We start from the raw sequence: 16,897 nt of genomic DNA on the forward strand, positions 1-16,897 counted from the left end.
GTGGGGGACCAAGCGGGAGCTTCTGGAAATGGAGTTAGGATCAATTGCAGCGGTATCCTGGCCGCGTTTTAAAAAGGAATTCAATGATCGTTTCTTCACGAACACTATGAGGAAATAAAAGGCACGGGAGTTTAACAATTTAGTGTAAGGGGAGATGATGATCGAGTAGTATGCCCGGAAGTTTATAGAACTCGGGAAGTTTGCTACACATTTAATTGCTATAGAAGAGATTCGGATCAAGCGATTTCATGAGGGTCTATGGCGAGAGATCCGTAGATAGGTTGCGTGTTTGCAAATTCCAACCTTTCAGCAGTTAGTGGAGGTTGCTACGATTGCAGAGCGGGAGTTTATTGACCCTGTTGCTGCTTCAATCGATCAAAAGAAAAGAAGTTTCGGGGAAGGAAGTAGTTCAGGGTCTACACCTAAGTTTACTACCAGGACTGGGGCCCGACTGCAGATGGCCACCGGAGTACGAATGGGAGGACGAGCGCCATATGTGGCAAATGCAATAGGTCACATGTAGGCGAGTGCCATTTGTTTGGGATTCAGTGTTTCAGATGCGGGCAAATAGGACATCTTGCTCGCAATTGCCCTACCATGATTCGGGTGAACTGAGGCGGTTACCGTGGTGGGAGGACTACCTCAAGACCAACTGTTCAGGCTAGGGTGTATTTAGTGACCCCTGGTGAGGTTGATGATGAAGCTCCGAAAACCCCAAAATGCTGGAGTCATCACAGATATAGATTTCTATCAAGTTATTTGAAATTACTATACTGTGTGATTTGATTTATAGATTTCATCAATAGTTTTAATCTCTTTAGGTAGAGTTCGATTGTATGATTTTTATGCTTGCACTTTGTTTGATTCGGGAGCATCTTAGTCGTTCATATCTACCACTTTTGCACGGATGTGCAACCTGGTTTTTAAACCTTTATCGCAGTCTTTGATAGTGAAATTACCAAATGGAGAGATTGTATGGTGTTCAAAGGTTACCCTAGGATGTCCTTTGGTTATTAGTGGAATAACTCTTAAGGCAGATTTGATAATGTTTAAATTACTTGAGTTTAACATTATTTTAGGAATGGATTGGTTATATAAGCATTTTGCCAACATTAATTATCATAGTCGGATAGTTAGTTTCCAACTACTTGGAAGTGCGTATTTAGAGTTTGCAAGAAGTAAGATAAAGGAGAAACCTGCAGTTATATCTGCCATTCAAGCAAGCAGGGACTTAGCAAATGGGGCGGATGCCTTCTTTGTTCAAGTGGTGTCTGCACTGTCAGAGAAGAAATCTTTAGCAGATATTTCGATTGTAAATGAGTTCTCTGATGTGTTTGTGGATGATTTACCCGGCTTGCCACGTGTTCGTGATTTGGAGTTCGCCATCGATCTAGAATCCGGTGCGGCACCAGTTCATAAGGCCCCATACCGTATGGCGCCAACGGAGTTAAAAGAGCTGAAAAGTCAATTGCAGGAATTGGTAGATAAGGGGTTTATTCAGCCTAGTTATTCACCATGGGGAGCACCTATTCTATTTGTTAAGAAGAAGGATGGTACCCTTAGAATGTGTATAGATTACCGAGAGCTCAATAAGGTAACCATTAAGAATAAGTACCCCTTACCTCGAATTGATGATTTATGATCAACTCCAAGGTGCAACTACTTTTTCTAAGATTGACTTAAAGTCGGGATACTATCAGTTGAGGATAAAGGATCAGGATATACGTAAGACTGCCTTTAGGTCTAGGTATGGGCATTATGAGTTTAAAGTGATGCCTTTTGGATTAGCCAATGCTCCTGCAACATTTATGGATATAATGAATAGAGTATTCCGACCCTATTAGGATTCTTTGTGATAGTTTTTTTTGATGATATATTGGTCTATTCTCGAGAACCGGTTGAGCACGCCAGTTACCTTCGATTGGTTCTGGGTAAGTTGAGAGAACATCAGCTCTATGCAAATCTGAATAAGTGTGAATTTTGGTTGGAGGAGATTAAATTTATTGGTCATGTCATGTCCCGAGATGGCGTAACAGTTGATCCAAGTAAAATTGAAGCTATCTTGGCATGGCCACGTCCTTCAACGGTGCACGAAATTTGAAGTTTCTTGGGACTCGCCGGATATTATCGCAAGTTTGTGGAAGGCTTTGCTCGATTGTCTGGACCTCTTACTACTCTTACCAGGAAAAATGTGGAGTTTGTTTGGTCCGACAAATGCGAGAAGAGTTTTCAGGAGTTGAAGAAAAGGTTAACTACAACACCTGTTTTGGCGCTTCCGGAACCACATAAGCTGTTTGTGACTTTTAGTGATGCTTCCAAATTTGGTCTGGGATGTGTTCTTATGCAGGAGGGAAGAGTTGTGGTATATGCATCCCGCCAATTAAAAAATCATGAGAAGAATTATCCCACGCACGACTTAGAGTTAGCAGCTGTGGTTTTCGCTCTCAAGACTTGGCGGTACTATTTATATGGGGAGACTTGTGAAATCTACACTGATCATAAGAGTCTCAAACATCTCTTCTCGCAGAAAAATCTTATTATGAGACAGAAGAGATGGTTAGAGTTAATCAGTGATTATCAGAGTGAGATTAAGTACCACCAAGAAAAGCAAATCAGGTTACAGATGCGCTCAGTTGGAAGTCTTATTTGGTTGTTGAGGCTAAGTCATCAGGGTTAGACTCCCTTCTTTGTGGTATGAGGAGACTTCTTGCGGAGAGTTCGCAGTAGGAAGAGACATTGACTTCAATTCATGATATCCGAGTTCTTGGTTTTATGGAGTTGAAGACTCTACAGGAAAATGACTCTAAGTTGTTAGATATTAAAGAAAGTGTCAAGAAGTCACAAGGACCTGCGCATTTCAGTCTAAGCAGAGATGACATTATTTTATTACGCAATTGTAGGGTGATTCCTACAGATTCAGAATTTAAAGAAAGAATCTTGGCTAAGGCCCATGCAGCCCCTTATTCTGTTCATTCTGGAAGTACAAAGATGTACCGAGACTTGAAGAAGAGTTTTTGGTGGGAAGGAATGAAGAGAGACATTGCTTTGTTTATTGCAAAATATACAACTTGTCGGCAAGTTAAAGCTGAGCATCATAGGCCTGTTGGCTATCTTCAACCCCTCCTTATTCTCGAGTGGAAATTGGACTACATTGCAATAGACTTCGTAATTGGACTACCAAGGACGCCTAGTGGGAAGAATTCAATTTGGATAATTATTGATCGGTTGACCAAGAGTGCCCATTTCTTACCTATTTCTAACACTGATACTTTGGAAAGTTTGACTCAGTTATATGTCAAGGAAATTGTGCGTCTTCATGGAATATCCAAGAGTATAGTGTCAGATAGGGACCCACAATTCACGTCTCACTTCTGGAAGAATTTGCAGACAGCATTGGGCACCAAGTTGAAATTTAGCAGTGCTTATCATCCTCAAACTGACGGTCAATCAGAGCACACTATTCAGACCCTTGAGGATATGTTGCGAGCTTGTGTTTTAGATTTTAAGGGAAGTTGAGAAAATCATCTGCCACTTATAGAGTTTGCTTATAATAACAGTTTTCGAGCGACTATTCAAATGGCCCCTTATAAAGCTCTTTATGGGAGGAAGTGTAGATCTCCCTTGTTTTGGGATGAAGTTGGCAAAGGGAACCTACTTGGACCGAAAATTGTTCAGGAGATGAGAAATCATGTTAAAGTTATAAGAGACAAGATGGCAGCTGCGCAGAGTCGTCAGAAAAGCTATTCGGACACGAGGAGAAGAGATCTATTATTTGAGGAAGGTGATTGGGTATACCTCAAAGTTTCTCCAATGAAAGGCTTTAAACGTTTTGGTAAGAAAGGGAAACTTAGCCCGAGGTATGTAGGTCCTTTTAAGATTCTAGAAAAGGTTGGACCTGTTGCTTACCGTATTGCCTTGCCAGAATATTTTGGAGAGATTCATGATGTTTTCCACATGTCGTCATTGAAGAAGAGTTTTGGACAACAAGAGCCATGCATCGTTGACCCAGGAAGCATTCAACTCTGGCCTGATCTCACGCATGAAGTTGTGCCGACTCAGATCATGTATAGAAAAGAGTAACAATTGAGATCCAAGACGATACCTTTAGTTATGGTATCATGGGGAGATCCTTTGGCTCAGGATTTCTTGTGGGAGAGAGAGTTAAGCATGAGGAAGTTTTACCCTTACTTGTTCGGGTAGTTTTGAATGTTTGTTTTCTTTCTCAAGCTTGTTTTGAGCTTTGTATTGTATCTTGTCTTGGAATCAATGAAGGAACTTGGCAATTTCGAGGACGAAATTTCTTTTAAGGGGGGAGGTTGTGAGATCTCTAATTTTACTTGTGATTATATTTCCGTATATTTTAAATGTGTTATTTATTTTAATTATGTTATTTGTGATATTTTATATATGTTGTTATTTTATTTTATAATTGTTGGTTGGGTTTGTGTGTAGTTGTGGTAATTTATTTTAATTGGGCTGTGTGTGTGTGTTTTAAAGATTTAGTCCAACCCTTATGAGTTTAACCCAACCCAATAACCCAGCCCGTGCATTTATTGAACCCAGCCCGTGTAGCATCTGAAGCCCAGCCTTGTGATTAGAGGGCCCAGTCCGTGCAGAAGTTAGGAACCCAGCTCCTTTTTGTCAAACGGCACCGTTTTGGAGGATGACCTCTAGGGCTTCATCACTTTTCTTCTTGCGCCTTGCAGCAGCTTTTCTTCTTCCTTCTTCTTTTCTTCCAACTTCTTTTCTACCTTCTGATTTTTTCTTCTCCTAGCATTCTGCCGAAGCCTTTTCCTCCTCCAATTAGATCATTCCCAAGTATTGCAACCCATGCCTTTGCCACCACCTCCTTTCCTCCACCTCATGGCAACTCTGTGTCGTTTGGTGGAGGCTCCGAAGCCTTGCTGTTGAGCTGCTGCTCCTCACGGCCACCACCACCTTCTACCTTTTCCGTGAGCAGCTCCGTGTTGACTGGTGGTGCACTCCGTGTTGCGCTGTCCAGCTGCCGTGCCACACGTCCGCGCCTTAGCCTTCCTCTCCTCCACGGCTTGTGTTGCCGTTTTTGCTCATCTTCTACCCGTGCGACACACAGCTCTTGAAGTCGCCACATTCGGTCTATTTATAGTCCACAGATTCCTCAATTTAATTCTTCCGAGTTCCTCTTCCTCCTTCACTTGTATAAGCTATTTTCATTTCAAAGCTTTTAGATTATTGTGTGGTGAATTTTGGTTGTTAATCCGTGTGCTTGTGAAGTTTTGCCGAGCACTGTTTGGTTCTAAAACTGTGAATTTCACTCGGTTCTTGGTTAAATTATTGGTCTGTAGTGAGTTAAGTTTTCTATCCACTTGTAATTTAGCCAACCCGTGAGTTGAGGGCTCTTTTTGGGCTCTGAACCGCCGTGTGCTGCCGTTGTGCCGCCACCTTGAGCAACGCCCCTTTCGCTTGATCTTCCAGATTTATTCCCTTTCCTTGTATGTAATTTTTCATCGCAACTCAAAGTGATTTAAATTGGCTTTATAACTGTTATTTAATTGTAAACTGTTGGTTTGTTTGAAATCGGGCCTTGGGCTTTTGAAGTGTTGGGTTGTGATTGCAGTTGGTTTTGGTGTTGGGCCTTGGGCCAGATTGGAGGACAGAATTACACGTGTTGTTGTGAAACTGTGTAGTTGTAAATGGAGGGCTATTTTATGTAAATGAGTTATTTAATATTTCATCCAATAAATTGTTGTCATGCACATTTATCGTCTTAAATAAATTATGCTTTGAGGTCACGTTGTCTGTTTTGGAAAATGAGACTGAATTATGTGGGTGCTTGTGTATCACGAACCCCAAGCCGAGATGGGGCATTATCTCAGTGGAGCTCCTCTGGTCACTCTGGAGGGTAACAGACTGACGTGACGTCCCCTGAGTTGTCGTAGGGTGACGACTGGAATGGACGAGACGGTAACGCTCTCGTAACGATTCCGTGACCTTTTAGGTGGCAAGGTTAGAGGATGCTTGGCCATGTACGCATTGGGCGCGGAACTGGGCATCGCTCGTTATGAAGTCTCATGCACGGACGTTACCCGTGATGTGACGATGAGAGCCAGGGTGTGCGGACGGTCCATAGGGGAGACTGTGGTGCATGCGTAATTTTGTAATAATGATTATGATTGGGCCAAAAATAAGATTTTTGGCGTGTGTACTAAAAGTGTATTTTTGGAAAAAAGAATGTGGTTTGTTTTTCTGCATATTTATCCGTATGGGGATGTGTGATTATATTAATATGTTTTAAATCTTTTGGATGTTGTTTTGATTAATTACTTGCTGAGATGTCATAATCTCATTGTGGTGTTTTACTCTACGGTTCCTTCTTATGGTGCCATAGAGTCTGATGCAGAGTCTGAGTATGAACCCGATGGATCAGCTCCGCCGGAGGTTTGAGTTGTTGATATGTTGATTAGCATTTTGAGATTAGTTTCCCTTATGTTTTTTCTTGTCTTTATTTTATCTGTCGGATGACTGTATAAATCTTGTAATAATATTTTACTGTTTTTGATCAATTCTGGTACTTAATAAAGGAAGACCCTTTTTATTTCTCCGCTACGAATATTATTTTGTACACGTATTGCATATTGTACCCACTCTGAGCATTGGTCGTTGTGGTGCATGATCCGTGTGGTCATCATTCCGGTGTCACGAACTCTACAAAAATAACACGTGGGGGTCGAAGGCGCCACACTCAGCCTGTGTTTGGCGTTCACCCAGCCCGTGGTCGACTTTCAACTAGCCTGGTGTTCACCCAAGTAAGTCCCTCTCTCTTGTCCTGATCCCCGTCGCCTATCTCTCCCTCTTCTCCCGTCGCCTCTTAACTCTCTCTCTCTCTCTTTCTTGTTTTGAAGTTTTATTTTCTCTGAAATGTTATAGGGTTTCGAAGCTACAAGGGTCTCTTGGAATCTTGAATTGTGTCCCCGTCACCTCTCTCTGTCTCTTGGAAGAGTTACTTTTTTTTTTTTTCAACTTATGCATTCTTTTGAATATTTTGACTAATCTATTGGTTGTGTTTATATGAATCTGATGATTGATCTAATTCGTATGGATCTAATGTGAATGGATCTGATTTGTACCCCTGAAACTGATCTATTTTTTCGGTTGTCTTGGGCAATGCTTATGTCATACTATTATTTATGAAGCTAATCTATTGTTTATGTCATGGAAAATCAATGGATGATCAATGGGCTCCCATTGAGTTGTGTTGTTTTGAAATCAATGGATTATCAATGGTTTTTCATGTCATTGAGTTGTGCTGGTTTGTTTGAACTTCAGTGAAGTAGTCACCCTTTCACATACAATTTAATTAATTGATTGTTATTTACTTTTTGAAGCTGGTTGTAATTTACAATCTGGTTGTTATTTACAATGTTTACAATTTGGTTGTTATTTACAATGTTTACAATCTGGTCGTTATTTTTTGTTAAGAAGAGGATGGTACTCTAAGTTTATTGATAGCCCTCACTTTTGACAGTAGAAAACTGTGTTTACAATCAGACACTTGGATGTTACAAATAAGCATACAGACCAAAAACCAAAAGACCCAACCACAATCTAAGAAAGCCAAAAAATTATAAACCAAATAGAAAGAAAAACCCTAATAAACCAACCTGCAAAAAAAGGAACAGATCACACATATAAGAAAATAACAAAGAAACGATCTAGTCGTTATTTACAATATGTGTGGTGCTAATTACTTTTGAATCTGGTTGTTATTTACAATTTGGGTGTTATTTAGTTTTGTTATATATATCTTGATTTGTCATTTTTTTATGCTAATTTCTTATATTTTAACATCTTAATGTAGAATTGACTACCAGTATGACGACTTTACTACATGAAGAAGATTGAGGTTTGAGGTGCATTTGTGCTTTGTAACCTGGTCATGAATCTATATAACTTACTAGCATGATGAAATGATGTGTAACTTACTAACATGATGAAATGATGAACTTTGTAATTTGGTCATGAATCTGTGTAACTTACTAGTTTAGTTTCAGAGTACAAAATGATGAATCTGTTCATACTGTTGTGTAACTTGTGTTTTTGAGGCTACGTTGTTGTGGTTTGGAGCTATTTTTCTTATTAATATGATGCAAAAGTTGGAGCTGTTTTGAATGATTAAACTTTGATTATAAAGTAAAGTTAGGGCTATTTTCCTTACTAATATGATGCAAAAGTTGGGGTTGTTTTTCCTTACTAATATTTTCATATTTTTTCAAGCACAACTTCAAAGTTTGGGACATTTAATTTATTTTGGTTTATTTGTTGGACATTTAGAAGTTTGTAATTTAATTTATTTTGGTGCATTTGAAAGTTTGTAATATGTTGTTGTTGGAAACATTTAATTTGGTTGGCACTTAGAAAATGTTGAGTTCCTTTTGTTGTCAAAATGGAAACTTAAAAAATGTTTGTTGTAGAATTTGTAAGTAAATACTATTATGATTGATGTGGATGATGGGTGTGGATGATGGATGGCGGTGTGGATGTTTATTGTAGTGATTAGTTGAATATGGATGATGGGAGTATTTGTAACAATAGGACTTTCTCTTTAATTTTTATTTTTATTTTTTGGAAGCATGTTAGTATGTTACTTGTTTTTATTTAGTTGTATTTTTTGTTATAATCAAAAGTGAATTATTTTGTTTAGATTGTAATTTTTGAAAAAATTGAGATATGAAAGCCACACAATTTTTTTTTTTTTTAAAGGGGCCAAATATGAAGTTATAAATGCCCAAAAGAAAGCATAAAATCCGACTCCACTCCGACAAGTTTGTGTCAGAGTTGGAGTTGGAGTCGGGTCGGAGGATGTAAATCTCAGAGTAGGAGTCAAACGCCAGATCAGAATAGAAGATTATTCTGACGGCTAGTTAAACAACGGAAGCTAGAGATTAAGATTGAGAAAAATCGCATACAGAGATAAACTTTGAGATTAAGGTTTTACTATAAAATAAATCAATCATCCCTCTGAAACCCACAAGCCGAGCTTAAATAGTTAACGAAAAAATGGAAAAACTATAATTAAGGCCAAACAATAGAATTCAAAATAATATAACTATGACTAAAATCTAGCGTAAGAATATGGAATAAAATCGTTATTAAAGATAAACATTACCATAAAATAAAATTAACCAAAAATGAAAGAGTTGACTAAAATTGATGCTTCGGAGGTAAAAATGGCTAATTTTGGGGTCGACAGGTGCCCACCAGGCAAAGCATGGTGACCATAATGTGCGTGCCGAAGAGATCTTTCCGTGTTGGGGTCATATGCACGACTTTGATATCTATAGTCAAAATTATAGTTAAAGGATGTCGCCATTTCTCCTCGCCTAACTCAGAGATAAGTCTCCTTGCCCAACTAAGGGATAAGTCTCCTCGCCCATCTGAGAGATGAGATTCATCGTCCAAATCTGCCGCTCCTAGCCTAAATCATTATTTCTTCCCGCCTACTTTGCACTGGTCTACCTTCTCTAAGTAGTCTAGTGCTTTTAATGTCGCATTTGTAAGCTGAGCCTCATCGGACTCAGATTCAGACTTGGATCCCTTGCATCAGAGTCGGATGAAGAAAATGTCAGAGTCAGAGTCGGAGGTTGGGCCCTCCGACTTCGACTTTGTCGGTTCTCAGCCCTACCTGGAGCTTTCTAGTTCTCTCATTCCCTCTAAATCTCAAAATGAAGCCTTTCTCTTCTCTATTGCCTCTCTCCCTTTTTGAGTCCTTTCTCATTGCTTTATGTCCTGTCTCCTCCCAATTTATATCCTCCATTCCTCACTTCTGTCCTAACATAATGGATTTCGGCTTAAGCTTTATACAAGCGCTCATTTTACCCCAATATCCCCAACCAAGAATGAAAATTATAATCCCAAACATGAAAGATAACAACATTTTGATATTTTACTAGATGAATAGATGAAGAGCAAGACATAAGCAGAAGCAGCAACAAATTATATACCTGCGGAAAGAGGGATTGTATAAGATAAAGAGGGGGGTAGATGACTCCGAGGACTTCTTCTTCAGCTTCTTCAACCTAGCGACGAGAGCTCCAACGAGAATATCTCCTCCAACAAATAGATCTCTGACTTCTATTGTGCAATGAGAAACGAGAGACTATGAGAGACTGTAAAATACTTATGTTATAGTGGACTTTCCCCTCCCCAAACACTCGTGGACGTTGGCGTTATCCCGAACTACGTAAATCTGTGTGTCTCAATCTCTTTATTTTCCTTGCATTTACTTCTTATTCACTACCATGGATGTATGTATAGATGTCAAACAGCGGATCAGACTATCGCCAGGTGCTCCAAACTACACCGATCGAGGTCCGAATCGTCAACAACAGGTCAATAATGACTATTTCTCCTATTCCGGCCTGTTGTGCAAATTTTTCGACGTTAACATAGTAAACAAATTTATGGCTTTTATTACCAAATAATTAATTATTTGAAAGAAAATAACTTTTCCTGATCCTCTATTAAAGATGATATAGTTCAATTGTATTTAACCGTCCATAATAACACAACACGTGTAAATTATAAGGACAACTATTAATCATGCAGAAAATCAGCACTAGAATTTGTAACTGCATCAGACACTTTAATTGGTTTTGATAAGCTAGATAAGGAAATCTGTACAGCTCATACTTTCCTACATTTACACATAAGTTGTTATATGTTAGCATAAGTTTAGGAGTAATTTAAGTTTTTCAAATATGCATTTATAACTCTTCTTCTAATGGAAAAGTATGGAATCATTTTCTTCATTCTTGTCCAAGACTCTATATGGTATCAGATTAAAGCCTCCAAACTCCAACGAGTATTTCCTATCTTTATTGCTTCCGCCATGGCCACTTCTTCCTCTAAAAGTGTTCCAATAGCCATCAATGCCACCTAGCAAATTATTGCACGTCTCACACCAACAAACATCCCTTCATGGCATGTTCAATTTGAGTCTCTCTTTCTCGGCTATAACCTCTTTTGTTATGTCGACAACACTCATACCTGCCCACCCCTATTGAAGTCGACTGATGCAGCTGCCACTGCAGCTCATCACCTTTGGTTCCATCAAGATAAACTTATCCTGAGTGTTATTCTGACTTCAGTGTCCCCAGTTGTGATACCATTCATAGCAACCTGGATCAAACTAACAAAACTTTGTGCTAGTCGATCTAGGACTCGCGTCATGCAACTCAAAGAGGATCTCACCCTCATGCAGTGTGGAACTCGCAGCATCACAGAGTACCTTCACTTTGTTAAAACCATTGCCGATGAGCTTGCCCTCATTGATGCACTGTTATCTCAAGATGACATCACACTGTATGTTCTCCATGGCCTAAGATCTAATTTTCGTGACATTGTTGCTCCTATTCGTGCCCGAGAGTATTCTCTCTCATTTGAATAAGTACATGATCTGCTACTTGGTCATGAGGCCTATCTCCGATGACTTGAATCCACTGCCCAATCCTTGGTCCTTATTGCCAAGATCACTCAATGCTAGGACTCACGCTCTTTGAAGAATCAGTCTTCACCAAATTATCAACCATAAAAAATTGACTCCAAATCAAGGCCTCGACATTCCAAACAATACAAGTACACTCCAAAGTGTCAATACTCTGATCAACAGGGTCACATTGCAAAATACTGCCCGAAATTGAAGCACTTTGAAGCCAATATGAACTGAACAATTGCCACTCCTAGTCTGGATAAATGCTGGCTCATTGATTCAACGGCTTCTTATGTTTCCAATTTACAATTTCATTCTGAATATGATGGTACTGTTGAGGTTATTATTGAAGATGGATCAGGTTTGCCCATTACTCATTCTGGTTCACTTCCTTGCCTACTGCTACTTTGATTGCTTTGTCCATGAATAAACATTAGTAGCTGGTTGGCATCAACGCCTTGGTCATCCATCATCCAAAGTTGTCACTCGTCTCATTAGTTCTTTTTCTCTTCCCACCAATTCATGTTCTTCTAGTTCTAATAATTGTCATTCGTGTGCTATCAATAAAGCTCATCAGTTACCCTTTCACAAACATGGTCTAACAAGCATGTCACCATTTGATTTAATTTATACTGGTGTATGGGGACCTTCTCCCACTCCTAGTCTCAATGGTCACAGATATTATGTTATTTTCGTTGATCACTTACAAAGTATGTGTGGTTCTTTCCCTTGCATCATAAATCAGATGTTAAAATAATATTTCCTCATTTCTACAAAATGATAGAAACTCGTTTTGACATAAAAATCAAAGGAGTATATTCTGACAATGGAGGTGAGTTTACTGTCCTTCGACCATTTTTCACCAACCATGGCATTAGTCACTATACGATTGCTCCTTATACACTCCAACAAAATGGAGTGTCTGAGTGTTGTCATAGACATATTGTGGAGACAAGTCAAACTCTTCTAAGTCATGCCTTCCTTCCATCAGAATATTGGACTTATGCATTTGCAACAGCCACATATATGATAAATCGACTTCCATCACCTGTTCTCAATCATAAATTACTTCTTCAAGTAGCAACCTTGATGTGAAAAACTACATTCCTTTGGATGTCTATGCTTTCCTTTGATGAAGCCGTATAACACCAACAAATTTCAAAAGAAATCTGTGTTTTTGTTGGCTACTCTACTAGCCAAAGTGCTTATCTATGTCTTCATAGTCAAAGTCAACGCCTATACATCTCCAAGCATGTCAGATTTGATGAGTCTGTATATCCCTCCAAGCAATCTCCTCCTGACTCATCCACACCAGAAAATTCTTCTCACTCTGGACCAACTTTACGGCTCGCTTCTAGGGAACTTCTAGAAAGCACAAGGTCTCAAGGAGATCTCCCTCTTGCTTCTTTGACTCCAACTGAAGATCCAACTCTTGTGGAACCTCCCGAGGCACCAACATCTATTTCAACTTAGGTACTTCCTACATCCTCTGCCCTTCTTTACTTACTTCTGTCACCCAACTATAAAATTCAATTCCATCCTCTCAAACACCACATCCAAGAACCATCATCACCCCCATGAACAACATTTTTCGGCCGAAACAACTTCACAACACCACCAAGCACCCATTACCTGAACCACCCGAACCCTCTTGTGTCAGTCAAGCCCTCAAAGACCCTCAATGGCGCAAAGCAATGTTAGAAGAAGTTACAACCCTCCTTCATCATGGGACGTGGGAACTGGTTCCTCCTACTCCAGGCCAGAACCTTGTTGGGTGTAAATTTGTGTTTTGGAAGAAATGAAATCCAGATGGCACAATCAATCGATATAAAGCTCGACTTGTCGCTAAAGGATTTCATCAATGGCTAGGTATTGGCTACTCTCAAATATTCATTCCCGTGGTAAAACTAGCAACAATTAGGCTTCTTTTAACCATTACGGTATGAATGGATGGTCCCTTCGTCAACTAGACGTCAATAATGCATTCTTGCATGGTACTCTTGAAGAAACTGTTTTTATGCATCAACCTCCAGGGTTTGAAGATCCATCTAAACCTGAGCATGTTTGCAAGCTCAAAAAGAGTATCTATGGTCTTAAACAAGCACCACGATAGTGGTACAAGGCCCTTCGGGATGCACTCCTCAGCTTTGGTTTTGTTCACTTAGCCACTGACACTTCTTTGTTCATTTATAAGTCTCATGCTATCTTGTGCTATTGCCTTGTTTATGTTGATGATATAATTGTCACAGGCAATACACTAAGCTTTGGTAATGAGATTATAAGAAAGCTTGGCTCTACATTCTTAGTCAAAGACATGGGCTCCTTGCTTTTTTTCTTGGGAATAGAAGTGATTCCAACTTTACAAGGGCTCTTTCTGTCTCAACATAAGTATATTCGGGATCTCCTTTCACGAACCTCGATGGAAAATGCAAAAGAAACACTCACTCCAATGTCCACCACAGCTAAGCTTATGATTCAAGCTAATTTAGAGCATGTCGACAGCGCTGAGTACTGCAAGACCATTGGAGCACTTCAATATTTGGGACTCACTCGCCCAGACATTGCGTCAACATATTATCCTAGTTCATGCAAAAGCCAACAACAAACCATTGGGCTGCAGTAAAAAGGCTCCTCAGGTATCTCAAACAGACAATGTTTCATGGCCTTCTACTACAAAAGCATGATCAATTCCAACTCTGGACATACATTGATGCAGATTGGGCATCAAATATGGACACTCAGGTTTCAACCACTGCCTTCATCACCTTCATTGGTCCTAATCCAATCTCATGGTCCCCAAACAAGCAAAGGGCAATCTCAAGATCATCAACAGAAGCAGAATTTTGGGCACTAGCAACTGCCACATTAGAAATAGTTTGGCTTCATTCCCTTATCAAGGAACTTGGTCTCAATCTCAGAGAAGCAACTCAAATGTTTTGTGATAATATTGGCGCCAATCACTTCAGTTTAAATCTAGTCCAACACACACAAATGAAACATATTGAAATCGATCTCCACTTTGTTCGAGATCTCGTCAAGAAGGGAACTATTCATGTGCATCACATCCATACCATAGATCAACAAGCTGATCTCCTTACAAAATCACTACCACATCAACATTTTCAAATATTAAGATCCAAGGTTGACGGTGCAGATAGCACCTCCATCTTGAGGGGCATATAAGGACATCTATTAATCATGCAGAAAATCAGCACCAGAATTTGTAACTGCATCAGACACTTTAATTGTTTTTGATAAGCTAGTTAATTAAGGAAATCTGTACCGCTCATACTTTCCTGCATCTACACATAAGTTGTTATACGTTAGCATAAGTTTAGGAGTATTTTAAGTTTTTCAAATTTGTATTTATAACTCTTCTTCTAATGGAAAAGTGTGGAATCATTTTCTTCATTCCTATCTAAGACTCTATATAAATAACCCAACTATATATATATATATATTAATTTGTAGTAATGTGTAATTGTACAGAAAACAAGACAAGTAATACACGATATTCAATGGCTTTGGCATCCCGGAAGAGTCTCCTCTCTGGTTCTCTCTAGAGAATAGAGGTGGTGTCCCGAGTTTGACGATCATGGAGAAAATCCATGAGATGTGGGAGAACTTTCAGTTGAATGAAGAGGAGGGCGAGGCCATAGACATTGAAGGGGAGGGTATTCCAGAAGTCCTACGTAAAGGAGATCGGAGTTTGATCAGTAAGATCTGGTCGGATAGGCAAATTGGGAAGAACATAGTTGAGTCTACTATAGCAAAAGTGTGGAGGCTGAGCAAGCCTGCTACTTTCACCGAAATGGGGAGAAACATTTTTGTTATTACTTTTGCTAATCATGCTGATAAGAATCGCGTGGAGAGGGGGAGGCCATGGTTTTTTGATGGCCATATGTTTGTGATGAAAGCTTTTGATCCCCACTAAATAGAATGTCCTTTGATGTTGCTGCCTATGGGTCCAGTTACACAATTTACCATTGATTGGTATGTCACGGGAGTGTGGAGAGAAGATGGGAAGGTCATTAGGAGTGGTGGAAGAGGTAGAAGTGGATGGGGATGATGTGGGATGGGGCATGTTCCTGCAAGTCAAGATTCTGTTGGATCTGAAAAAACCTTTGGCTAGGGGGCGTACTATCACGGTACAATGTGTGAAAACTTGGTTTCCCATCAAGTATGAGAAATTGCCGTGCTTCTGCATGCAGTGTGGAAGAATTATTCATGAGGAAGAAGGATGTCCAGTTTCTGCTTCCATGGAGACGAGCAACAGGCAGTTTGGAAGTTGGCTTTGTGCAGATTCTGGAGGTCGGAGATCTCGTGTTTCTAGTCAAACATGGAATAGTTCGGAGGCAAAGAGAAGCCCGACAGGAAAAGGGAAGGCCATGGAGAGGAAGGCGGTGCAGAGATTGTAGTTAATGAGATGCAGCGAAGAGAAGATTCTGATGATCATTTTGTTATGGGTAGCGGATTTCGTGGCATTAATGTAGGAGGAGATCAACAGAATCCTGTGCACGAGCCAGCAGAAGATCACTGCAATCAGTTGCAAGGATTATCCCAAAAAGATTTGGATCCGTTATTTAAGGAAGGTGATGAGCATGAAAATATAGTAACGGATAAATTGGAGGGAAGTGTTTTTAACGGTAATTCGAATAATAATGGAACCGTTAATTTCGGGGTGGGCCAGGAGAATGAGAGGGCCTCCTTAGCCCAGGAAGAAATGTTTACTGAAGCCCAGCAAAGGCATAAGATGATGACAAGAAGGTCCACTCGAAACACTTGGAAAAAACGTGCTCGACAGTTGGGCAGTTTAACTATAAATCAGATTATGTCGGCATGGAAGAAACGTTCTCTTGAGGAAGGAAGCTATGTGTCAATACCAAATGACGGAAGAAAGAGGAGTCGGTTGATGGTGTTGACCCAAGGAGAGTCTGCAAAGTGTCAAGAAGTTGAACATGATATTTCCATATCGGCAGAGGCTGTTGAACAACCCTGCCAAACCCAATGAGTCTCCTCAGTTGGAACTCCCGTCGGCTTGGGAACCCACGGGGAGTTCGAGTTCTGGCTGATCTAGTCAGAGCGGAAGCTCCCAAGGTCTTGTTTCTATGAGAGACCAAATTACATGGTAAAGTAATGGAAAGACTTAAATATAGACTGGGTTTTGAGAATTGTTTGGCAGTGGGTTGTGAGGGGAGAAGTGGTGGGATGGCCCTATACTGGGAAAAAGAGATTGATGTGGTTGTTAAGAACTTTTCACGAAGCCATATTCATGCCTCTATTCATGACACCAAGGATGCAGGGGAGACATGGTTTTTTACTGGGATATATGGGCAACCTGAGGCTCATAGGAGGCATGAAACTTGGGATCTCATTAGATCTTTGAAGATGCCAAGTGATCAAGGATGGCTTCTGATGGGTGATTTCAAT

General features: G+C 40.0%; 1 long non-coding RNA gene across 1 annotated transcript; it reads right to left on the bottom strand.

Moving 5' to 3' along the window:
- Positions 1-239: 239 nt before the first annotated feature.
- On the bottom strand, positions 240-3,945 carry LOC121244532. Its single transcript, XR_005936447.1, has 3 exons — positions 3,751-3,945; positions 1,916-1,927; positions 240-365 (listed from the first exon to the last, which is right to left on the bottom strand). It is a non-coding gene; the product is annotated as an uncharacterized LOC121244532 (long non-coding RNA).
- Between the last annotated feature and the right edge of the window lie 12,952 nt (positions 3,946-16,897).

This window comes from Juglans microcarpa x Juglans regia, chromosome 8S (genome assembly GCF_004785595.1).
Source record: "Juglans microcarpa x Juglans regia isolate MS1-56 chromosome 8S, Jm3101_v1.0, whole genome shotgun sequence".
NCBI classification, from domain to species: Eukaryota; Viridiplantae; Streptophyta; class Magnoliopsida; order Fagales; family Juglandaceae; genus Juglans; species Juglans microcarpa x Juglans regia.